General features: G+C 44.9%; 1 long non-coding RNA gene and 1 pseudogene across 1 annotated transcript in view; one reads left to right on the top strand and one right to left on the bottom strand.

The window, feature by feature from the left end:
* The first annotated feature begins 477 nt into the window (after window positions 1–477).
* Window positions 478–11,750, top strand: part of LOC127490997 (uncharacterized) — a 38,994-nt gene continuing 27,721 nt past the window's right edge. Inside the window, exons 1-2 of the long non-coding RNA XR_007919419.2 lie at window positions 478–1,487; window positions 3,824–3,929. This is a non-coding gene — a long non-coding RNA (uncharacterized lncRNA). The remainder of the gene's footprint in view (window positions 1,488–3,823; window positions 3,930–11,750) is intronic.
* On the bottom strand, window positions 5,992–7,191 carry LOC100349652 (telomeric repeat-binding factor 2-like; annotated as a pseudogene).

The following is an 11,750-nucleotide window of genomic DNA, read 5'->3' as shown; positions in this document are numbered from 1 at the left end:
GTTATAATCACTTAGGGAGTGAACCAGCAGAAACACTCTCTCTTTCTGCCTTTCCAATCAATAAATATTAACAAACCAAAAAAAAAAAAAAATACAAAGAACCAGAGGGCACTCCACTGGTGTCAGCATCAGAATCATTGCTGGCTTGCCAGTGGAGAGAATGCCCACACATCGGGGGATCACAGAAGTGATCTGTTTGTGGGTGTGCAACAGGAGGAACTGAGTTTGAGTTTGTCCCCCCCCCCCCATATCTTTGAAAGGACAGGAGAAGGAATTGTCTGCTGAAAGAATGTCTAAAAGAAATTTACCTGTTCAATCAATATCAGTATGGCACATTTATAAAAGGGAAAATCTTATAACCTCTTTCCTGATCATGGATGTTTGAACCACACAGGTGGTGTCCTGATGGGGTGGGTGTGGCAGACTGAAGGGGTTGGAGGTGGACTTTGGCTTCTGGTCACATAGGGCTGGGAGCCCCCTGCTTTCCATGGTGTGCTCCATTCTTCTTCTTCTTCTTTAAAGAATTATTTTACTAATTTGAAAGATAGAGTTACAGAGAGAGGAGGAGAAGAGAGAGTGAGCGAGCGAGCGAGAGAAGCAGATCTTGTATCTACTGGTTTACTCCCCAAATGGCCACAATAGCCAGGACTGGGCCAGGCTGAAACCAGGTGCCTGGAACTCCATCTGGGTCTCCCATGTGGTGGCAGGGGCACAAGTACTTGGGCCATCCTCTATTTTTCAGGCACATTAGCAGGGCGCTGATTTAAAAGCAGAGCAGCTGGGACTCAAACTGATGTAGGGGCAGATATGGGATGCAGGCAATGGCTTGTGCCATAATGCTGGCCTCTGGTCTGCTCCATTCTAGCACAACCCACCCAAAAGAGCTTGTTCTATGGACATAGCTACCCTGTTCTTCCCATGTCTTTCCTTGTCTGGCCTTCCTGCTGCCCCTACCCCTACCCCTGGATGAATCAGGACTATCTGGGCTTTCCTTTCCAGCTGGTTCCCTTCTGACTTTTGTCCCTGTTCTCCCATCTAAATTCATTAGACCCTTAGTTCCTAGAGATCCTTGTTCTTGCTGTTGCCCTGGCCCCAGATTCTTAACCTAGACCTCCTAGACTCTTCTCTCCCCTATCCAAGTCCCCATCTTTTCCTCCCCAAGGCTTGGATGCTAACTTGGGGCTCCTGTCTCCTTGCCCTGTTCCTCCTAGGTTTTCAACTCTAGGGAAGCCAACAAGATAAGCTGGGGCAGAATCATCAGGCAGCTGAGTCTTGTTTGCTGGTACCATGGAAACACGGGGTGCGTGGGACTTAGCAGGTTCTTTACAAGGGAGGAGGTCAAACGCTAGGTGAGGAGTCAAGTCTCGACTTCTCTCCACTCAGTGCTTTTGGGGGGCTCTTCTCGGCACCTGGAACCCAGCTCCTTCTGCGTACGGGAAAGGAGCCCGTTATTGCCTCCTCAACACCTGGGACGGCAGGTGGGACGGGTAAGAGGGAAGCAGGAGCTGGGGGGAGACTAGGACAGTTGCTGCGGTGGGTCTCCCTGGTGCAGCGTCAGCCTGCGGGGAGTTCTCGCGATGGAATCTCGGCGCGGATGGGGTGGGGGTGGGGGTGGGGGTGGGGGTGGGGACCGTGACCCTTAGTGAACTCGGCGATTGGCCAGGCAGGCAAAGGTGGCTGATGGAAGGCCTTGCTAGGGCCTCTGCCTGGCAGAGCGCCCCTGAGTAGGAAGGGCTGGCTCTGGGCTCCCGCTCCGCACGATCCTCCCTACAGGACGCCGTCTGCCTGCATCTTCTCCTGAGACTCAGACGCAGACATGGTCTAGAGTCTACCCCAACCCATGCCCCACTTCCTCCAGCTTCTCCAGTCTCGGCTGAGTGTTCCTCCACCCTGATTTCCAGGAATTTCTCCTGGCGCCAGCCTCTCCATCCAGAGTCGTTGGCTTCCCTGCCAATTCTGTGTGTCCTGCCCACCTGGGAGTCGGGATGACTGTGATAGGCAAGGCCACTTGACTTTTTCTCTGTACGGTATCGGAGCTCATGATAAAGCTTCACAATAGGATTATTTAGAAGGTGACGCTGGGGGAGACATGGGTGTCCCCGGACCAGCATGTGAGGGACCACAGAGACACTGCTGTTGGCAAATGCTTGCAGAGAGTCTGCGGGGGCTCCTGGGAGAAAGGCGTGGAGAGCTGCGTTATTGCATACTTTACCGTGGCCCGCGCTCCCGGAATGGTGTATAAACAGCCTTCAGGGAAGCTGTCTTTCTGGCCACTCCTTAACTGACAGAGGTCCATGTCCTGAAACCTGCAGGTCAGAAACTGATGCCAGGCTGGCGCCGCGGCTCACTAGGCTAATCCTCCGCCTTGCGGCGCCGGCACACCGGGTTCTAGTCCCGGTCGGGGCGCCGGATTCTGTCCCGGTTGCGCCTCTTCCAGGCCAGCTCTCTGCTGTGGCCCGGGAGTGCAGTGGAGGGTGGCCCAAGTGCTTGGGCCCTGCACCCCATGGGAGACCAGGAGAAGTACCTGGCTCCTGGCTTCGGATCAGCGTGGCCATTGGAGGGTGAACCAACGGCAAAGGAAGACCTTTCTGTCTCTCTCTCTCTCTCTCACTGTCCACTCTGCCTGTCAAAAAAAACCTGATGCCCACCAGGGGAGATAGGGGGCATAACTCAGGAGGAAACAGCAAGTGCTTGAACATGCCCAAGCTATGTCTTACAGGGGAGCAAGAGTTCTGGACACACATTAACTATTGCCTTAATTAATCTTGACATACTTACTGTGTATAAAGAAAAGCTATAAAGTTTCTCAAAACAGATTGAGAGGATAAATAACATCTTAGTGAAATAATTTTAAGAGACCATGGGGTTATAATTTTTTTTAAGATTCTTGCCTTGTGCTTCAAAAATTAAACATACAAGAATAAAAAAAAAGGAAAACAAAATAAAGAAAAGTTGAAAAATAAATAGGATTCAGATTCTACATTAGTGCTCTTAACAAGGGCACCCAGGTGATTTTCACTGTAACCTGTGCTGCAGACAATCTCTTCGTGCAGAGAGAATTGAAGTGGCTGCCTGAGAGGGGGCCTTAGCGCTTCAGCTGTGAGGTCGTGCAGCTTTAATGGGCTGCGGAAATAGCCACCAAATGCTTTCACAAAGAAGACATCCAAGTCCAGGGGGCTCTTTGGCCCCCACATTGAAACTGAAAAAGGTTACTCAATCTAGGCTCTTTCAACTTGTGAGGCTTCCTCTTCTGGAAATGGAAGCTTTGGGCTTATGCCTTAAAGGGCCTACCCCAGCAAACGTGCTCACTGAATCAGTGGGCTTAGTGCTGGGCACACTGTGGCCGTATCAGTGGCCCCGGGCAATCTGCGTCTCCTAGCGAGAGATGTTTTCCACATTGGTGCGCCTGACATCAGGTTTTCCCTTCAGTGGTATCTTCCCCACCGGAGAAAGCCCACATGCTTGCAGCCCATTTAGACCCTCTCCTCAGCTGTGGGAACTCCTTCAACACACCAGGGAGTCTTAGGAGCCACTCTTGGGTTTTAATGTGATGAAAGGTGACAGGAACATGGCTGCTAGTTAAGCAGTTGCTGTGTTATGCACTGAACAGAACATGGGTCCCCAAACTCGTGCACATGTTTAAACTCCCCAATGTCTTATGTTAATGTTTACAGATTGGTGATAATGGTTAGTGGATTATGGTAATTATGAAGGCTAGGCCATGAGGCCACTGGGAGGTCTTAGGTCATGTGGGATTGCCCCGGGAAGACAGCTTTTGTGAGAGGTTTGTTTATTGGAGTTCTTACGTCTCTCCTCTCTGCAGCCTGGCTCACTATGGGACTTCCTCCATACCTGCTCCACCGTGGCCAGCCTCCACTGGACACCAGACTAAAGGGACTGCATGATCCTGAAGTGTGAACCTCCACACTGTAAACTGAAATAACCCCTTCCCCCGTTACCTCCAAGAAACTCCTCCCAGCCGTTTTAAAGCAAGACTAAGCTGGCTGATGTTACCGGGATGTCGCCATGAGTGCACAGGCACAGCTAGGCGATGGTGGTGTCCTGTTGAGCAGAAGCAGCGCATGGGGGCCAGACAGTGCCACTCTGTGACCATGAAAGGTTAGGGAAAATAAAAGCTGGATCACTGTTAATCTTAATGGAGACAAAATCATGAAAATTGTTCAGACCACAAAACTCAAATATTTTCCTTTCTTGGTCGAAATATGAATAGTGCCTATGTGCTCTCCAAGCAGGGCTTTGACTGTATGCTCCTATCGGCTTTTGGATAAGATCAAGATATCTAATGAATCCCCCCCCCCCCCAACTATTCAGTACAGGACAAATTCCTGCTTCCTGGAATCCCCTCAAATTGCCTCTTACAAGCCCAACCTGTAAGTTTTTCCTTGTTTCTGCTGACTCTGATGCCTCATAGTTCTGGCTGATGTGTAATCTCCCTAATTTTATTTATTTATTTTTAAAGATTTGTTTATTTGAAAGGCAGAATTACAGAGAGGCAGAGGCAGAGAGAGCAAGAGAGAAGTATTCCAACCACTGATTCATTCCCCAGATGGCCGTATTGGCTGGAGCTGTGCTGATCTGAAACCAGGAGCTTCCTCGAGGTCTCCCATATGGGTGCAGGGGCCTAAGAACTTAGGCCATCTTCTGCTTTCCCAGGCCGTAGCAGAGAGCTAGATTGGAAGTGGAGCAGCTGAGCCCCAAACCAGCGCTCATATGGCATGCTGGCACTGCAGGCAGTGGCTTTACCCGCTATGCCACAGCGCCAGCCCCCTGGTCTCCCTAATTTTAATGAACCAAAAAATCATACCTGTTAAACTATAGTTGTTTTCCATGGGGTCTTTGATCATAATGCCTTGACGTGAGTGAGGCTCCCCCAGATTCAGCTGTAACCAGTTGAAGGTTTCATTGTCCCATATTGGAAATCTCGATTCAATGTGAAATGTGTACACCTGAAACTTCCTGTGTGTCTACCTGTTGAGTGTCAGCATGCCCTTGGCAAGGTACTAAGTTAATGTACAATCAGTCTTTAATTTTATCAAAGGTTATCTGTGTTGGTTTATTTTGGCTCTCTAATTATTAGGTCCTATAATGCTTTTGTTTAATGAGCAGATTGTATTGTTCCTTACGAAAATTGGTTTTTGTCATTCTAATACCTGTTTCCATGGTTTCTGTGCTTGTCTAATGTTTTGTATATTGTTTGTCTATAAGAAGAAATGTCTTGGGGCCTGTGCTGTGGTATAGTGGGTAAAGTCACTACCTGCAGTGCTGGCATCCCATATGGGTGCCGGTTCAAGTCCCAGCTGCTCCACTTCTGATCCAGCTCTCTGCTATGGCCTGGAAAAGCAGTATACGGTGGCCCAAATCCTTGGGCCCTGCACCCATGAGGGAGACCTGGAAGAAGCTCCTGGCTCCTGGCTTTGGATCTATTACTGGAGAATGGCAGGGTCTTTGTCTTTGTGCAAGAAAGAATTCAGGCGTGAGACAGAGAGTAAGTGGAAAGCAAATAGCAAGATTTATTAGGGCAGGGACATCCGTAAGAACAGATGGGCACCTCTCCAGACAGAACCTGAGAGAGCGTGCCCAGTCTCTTAGTCTGGGGGAGAGCGAGGTTACATGGTTGAGTGGAGAGAATACACCAGGCCAGGCCAGGTGGGCAGCTCAGTAGAGAGGCAGAGGGCTGAGCGCAGTCCAGTCCAGGTTAAGGTGAGGCCAGGGTTTTTAAGGCAATGGGTCTTGCCTTCCTGCTTCTTCTCCTTTTTGGATGTAAATACAAAAAATTCCTTTCTGAGTTTTCCCCCTGAAGTTATCAGGCAGGGGGAAGCCTGGCTTGTGTTGCCCCGCCTTAGAGGAAGGATGGTTATCAGGCAGAAGGGGTAGGGCTTTTGAAGTACAGACACTGGGCTGCACCTGGAAGGTTATTAGGATGACTTTGAGATGCATATGCTGGACCTAGTTGTCTCCTTAGGCCTTAGTCACACATAAGCTCATATCTGACTTCCTGCCTAACAAAGGGACTCCTGCTAGACTCCTCTCTAGCAGTCTGAGCAAGCTGGGTGGTAACTTAGCTGTTAATTCATTCACAGAAGTAATATTAGGCCCAACCAGCATCACCAACAAGCCTGAAAACTGCTGCAAATAAGTTCTTCATACTTGGAATTCTTCTCCCTGGGGTGGGGTTGGTTGAGAGCCCTGGGCTTGGGTGGTGATATGGGAACAGCCTCTTGGGAGGAGGTGAGGCCTGTGCTGGGCCAGTTCTCTGGCTGGCCTCTTCCCAAACCAATCTGCTTATCGCCAAGCGCTTGCACTTGGGCTGCAGTTGTGAGCCACCCTCATCCTCAGCAGGGACTGAACTTTCATTCTCATCTTTTCTTGGTCTCTTGTTTTTGAGGGCTGGTGATGGTGGGGTCACTTGATTAGGAAGTACCAAATGTTTCTGGTCCAGTTTTGAGAAGGCTGCATCAGGATCCCATGTACTGGCCAGAGCCTTGAACGCTGACTCCAGAGCTGTGATTCCGGGGTGGTTGGAGTACTCTGTAGCTGCCTTGCTGGTTCTCTGGGAAGCTTTCCGACGGCTCTGGTGCTGGCTGCTTGTCTTCCTTCACTGTACTTGAGCAGCAGACTCAGCTTTCAAAGCCTTTTGGGCCACCGTGAAGAGGTAGGGCTCTGTGTCATCCAGTGGCTCTCCAGGAAGTGCAGCATCTTCTGCTGAAAGACAGAAGGAAAGGTTCTGGATAACAGGGTGGGCCACATTCTTTTCTCAAGTAATGTTCGGGAGGTCATTGCTCACCTTCTGAGCTGTGGGGTCCTTAGACATATGTTTTTTCATGATTTTTGAAGCCTTTTCAAATTCTTTGTATTTGATACAAATAATGACAGCAGCCTCCTTGACCAGTTTTCTACTGGATTCCATCACTGCTTCTGTCAATGTAAATTCCATTTTAATCATCTCCAGTACACAGATAGCTGATTCCAGTGGTGTGACTCAGCTTCCATATCAAAGGAGCAATCTAAATGCTCCCCTTCTTCAATGCCTGACAGACACTGCGTGGCTGGCAGCTCCTTCCCCAAGGGCCTGACATGCAGAGCCTACATAATATCCCGGATCTGTCTGAAGTCCCTGTACCAGCTATGCTGAGGGGCCCGCAGCGCCTCATGGAATTAGAACTTAAGCATCCTGCAGGTGATGGCTTCTTCATTTTAATGTCTTTAAAGATACTACACTTTATTATAATTGACATCAGTGTAATATCAATAACAACAATAGCACAAAGGAGGGAGGAACTGGAGCTCCTTTGCAGAGAATTTTTACCTTTTACTAGAATTAAGATAACATGAGGCCGGCGCCGCGGCTCAATAGGCTAATCCTCCGCCTTGCGGCGCTGGCACACCGGGTTCTAGTCCCGGTCGGGGCGCCGGATTCTGTCCCGGTTGCCCCTCTTCCAGGCCAGCTCTCTGCTGTGGCCAGGGAGTACAGTGGAGGATGGTCCAAGTTCTTGGGCCCTGCACCCCATGGGAGACCAGGATAAGTACCTGGCTCCTGCCTTCGGATCAGCGCGGTGCGCTGGCTGCAGCGCGCCAGCCCTGGCGGCCATTAGAGGGTGAACCAATGGCAAAAAGGAAGACCTTTCTCTCTGTCTCTCTCTCTCACTGTCCACACTGCCTGTCAAAAAAAAAAAAAAAAAAAAAAAAGAACCTGAAGTAGATTGTGAGAAAAGACATATTTTAATCCCCAGAGCACCCACTGAAAGAACACCAATATAGTTTATAAAAAACCAAATTATCACAATTGAAATGGTAGATGAAAAATATTTAACACCAAAGAAAACAGTTATGAAGAATGAAGAATAATGACAGGGAGCATGTAGAGAAAAAGGTAAAATAATGGACAAACACAGCCATGTCACATTAACATAAATGCTCTAACTACTACACTCCTAAGTCACAGACTGCCAGATGGGAAAGAAAGATTGCCAAAGGGAAGAAGAGATACACCTGGAATTCAAAGGCATCGATTGAAAATAAAATAAAAAAGGTATCCTGAAAATAGTAACTACAAGAGATATGGGTGAGTTGTTAATAGCAGATATAATAGATTTTTTTTTTTTTTTTGACAGGCAGAGTGGACAGTGAGAGAGAGAGACAGAGAGAAAGGTGTTTCTTTGCCGTTGGTTCACCCTCCAATGGCTGCCGCAGCCGGCGCACCGCACTGATCTGAAGGCAGGAGCCAGGTGCTTATCCTGGTCTCCCATGGGGTGCAGGGCCCAAGCACTTGGGCCATCCTCCACTGCATTTTGAGACCAGAAGTGTTATTAGAGATCCCAGTGATAAAAATTCAGCATCTCAGGAAGGTATTAAAAATTATAAAGGTTTACATACCTAGTGACAGTCTTATAATTTGAATTAAGTACTTATAGACTTGAAAAGAGCAGTATAAAATCCAATGTTTTTGGAGAACTCAATGGCCCACTTGATAATTGACAGATCACATAGATAGAAAATTAGCAATTATATAGAAGACTTGAGTACCACTGAAAATCAGTTTTACTGATATATGGAGATGTCCACTCAAGGACTGCAGAGTATAAATTCTTTACAAGTGCATATGTGACATATTTCAAGGATATACTACATGCTAAACCATGAAATAGTCCCACTCTATTTAAAATGACCTAAATCATACAATGTCTTCCAACTACAGAGTAAGATAGAAACCCAAAACTGAAAGAAATCCAGGAAATCTCCAAATACTTAGAAATTAGCAAAGCATTTCTAAGTAATCATGGGTCAAAGAAGAAATCATTAGGAAATCAGAAAATATATCAAACTAAAAAAAAATCAAATTTATGAGATGTAGCTATTGCATGAATTAGTTTTCAACAAGAAAAAGAATCAAAGTTAAACTGGTAACTTAAGCTCCTCTTTAAGATTCTAGGTAAAAAGAGCAATGTAATCTAAAAAGCAAGCACAAGAAAGGAAATAGTAAAAACTAGAGCAGAAATGAATGAGAAACAAAAAGCAGGAGAAATATTAGTGAAACCAGAATGGGTTCTTTGAAAATATCTACAAAGTTGACAAAATTTTATTAAACTGACCAAGCAAAATGAAACACAAATTTGTAAAATCAGGAAAGAGAGAGGGAATATCACTACTAATACTAAAAGAGAATCAGAATGGAATACAAAGAAATATTGTGAACAACTTATGCCAATAAATTAGGCAACTTTGAAAAAATTGACAAGTTCCTCAAAGTAAACAACTTATGGAAGCTCAATGTGGAAGAATGAGAAAATATGAATAAACCTATAAAAAGTAAAGGAACTGAAGTAACAATTATTTTCCTACAAAGAAAACCTTATTCACAAGTTATTTCACTGGTGAATTCTATCAAATAATTTAAAAAGTACTACAGATCCCTTTCATGTTCCCTCAGAAAACTAGAGAGAAGGGAGTACTTTCTAGCTCATTCCAGCTAGTGATAACCCTGACACAAAGAGTTATTACATGAAAAAAGAAATAAAGGTTAATATTTCTCACAGTCAAAAACACAAGTATTTTAAGAGAATAATAGAAAACTGGATCCTGCAACAGAGAAAAAGAATTATGTACCATCGCCAATTAGAGTTTATCTCAGGGTGACAGGATAGATTTATCATTCAAAAATCATTTAAAACAATATGCCATATTAATGAAAGTACATAATTAACTCCATAGATGAAGAAAAAGCATTAAAAAACCACAACATTTGTACATAATAAGACTACACATACTCAGAAGCTTCTTTATGCTAATAAATGGTATCTATGAAAATTCACAGATAAGATGCTTATATATTGAACATACTAAATGCTTCTAGCATAAGTTTCTGAACAATTAAAGGTCACTACTTTTGTTACTTCTGCCAAACATTATAGTAGAGTTTTTAAACTAGTGAAGTAAAGCAAAATGAAATAAAACCAGAAATTTTTCAAGGAAGTAGGCTGTCTTTTATTCATAGATGTCATAATTTTGTATGTAGACAATTTTACAAGTTATAGATGAACCAGTCAAGTTGGTAGAATATGGATCCAACCACAAAAATCAATTGTTTTGATATAGAGCAATAAATAATACATAAATAATCTCATTCATAGTAAGTAGCATGAAGAATGTGGACATTTATGAAACCTGTCAGCTGAATATTATAAAGTGTTGCCATGAGAAATTTGAAAGTTATGAATAAGTGCAAAGACATTTCATATTCATTGATTAAAAGACTCAGTATTAAGGTCAAGATTCTCCCCAAATTAATTTGCAACTTCAAAATAATCCCCATAAGTAACCTAGTAAACATTTTTGTTGGGCAAATTGATTCTAGAGTTTATGGAAATGCAAAGGGTTAAAATAGACCAAACAACTTTCAAAAAGAAGAATATAAAGTTGGAGAACTTTCAGCCGGCGCCGCGGCTCACTAGGCTAATCCTCCGCCTAGCGGCGCCGGCACACCGGGTTCTAGTCCCGGTCGGGGCGCCGGATTCTTTCCCGGTTGCCCCTCTTCCAGGCCAGCTCTCTGCTGTGGCCAGGGAGTGCAGTGGAGGATGGCCCAGGTGCTTGGGCCCTGCACCCCATGGGAGACCAGGAAAAGCACCTGGCTCCTGGCTCCTGCCATCGGATTAGCGCGGTGCGCTGGCCGCAGCGCGCCAGCCGCGGCGGCCATTGGAGGGTGAATCAACGGCAAAAGGAAGACCTTTCTCTCTGTCTCTCTCTCTCTCTCACTGTCCACTCTGCCTGTCAAAAAAAAAAAAAAAAAAAAAAAAAAAAAGTTGGAGAACTTTCAAAACTGCTTTCAAAACTTAAAGTAATGTTCTAGGAATCAAGATAAGGTATCGCCACAAGGTCAGGCATATTGATCATTGGAAATTGTGTGTCTAAAATCCTTAAATTTGTGGTAAGATTGTATTTGAAAAATGTGCTATCTTTTTAACAAATAGTGCTGAGATAGTTGAATATTTATAAGCCAAGAAAAAAAGGGAGAGTCTTACCTCAAGCTGTACACAAAAATGAACTAGAAGCAAATCATGGACCTAAATATAAGAGGAAAAAAGTCTTCAACATTACAGTAAGAAACAGGGGAGAGAGCGGTGTCATAGCACAGTAGGTTAATCCTCCACCTGCACTGGTGGCATCCCACATGAGCACCAGTTCGAGTCCTGGCTGCTCCCCTTCCTATCCAGCTCTCTGCTATGGCCTGGGAAATTGGATCAGCTCAGCTCCAGCCATTGCAGCCATCTGGGGAGTGAACCAATGGAAGGAAGACCTTTCTCTCTGTCTCTCCCTCTCATTGTCTATAACTCTACCTCTCAAATAAATAATTAAAATCTTTGAAAAAAAAAAAAAGAAACGGGAAACTTGGATTGGGAAAAGTACTTATAGATACAGCAAAAGCAAAATATTAAATGGATTTCATAAAAACTAGAAAGTTTTGTACTCCAAAATACATCAAGAAAATAAAAATAGAAGCCATAAAGTGGAGAAAAACATTCCCAAATTGCATATTTGAAAATAGATTTAAATCAATGTTTAAAGAACTCTTCAAGCTTTATAATAAAGAGAAAAATAAAAAGTGTTCAAAAAGCTTGAACAGATATTTCACCAAAGAAACAAAAGACTGGATAATGAGCACATGAATGATGAACACATTATATTGTGTTCAAGATGATCAGATATTAGGGGAAATCATATTCAAACCACAGCAA

The sequence above is a fragment of the Oryctolagus cuniculus genome, chromosome 11, assembly GCF_964237555.1.
Source record: "Oryctolagus cuniculus chromosome 11, mOryCun1.1, whole genome shotgun sequence".
Taxonomy (NCBI): domain Eukaryota; kingdom Metazoa; phylum Chordata; class Mammalia; order Lagomorpha; family Leporidae; genus Oryctolagus; species Oryctolagus cuniculus.
This window is presented reverse-complemented; position numbering and strand designations above follow the sequence as displayed.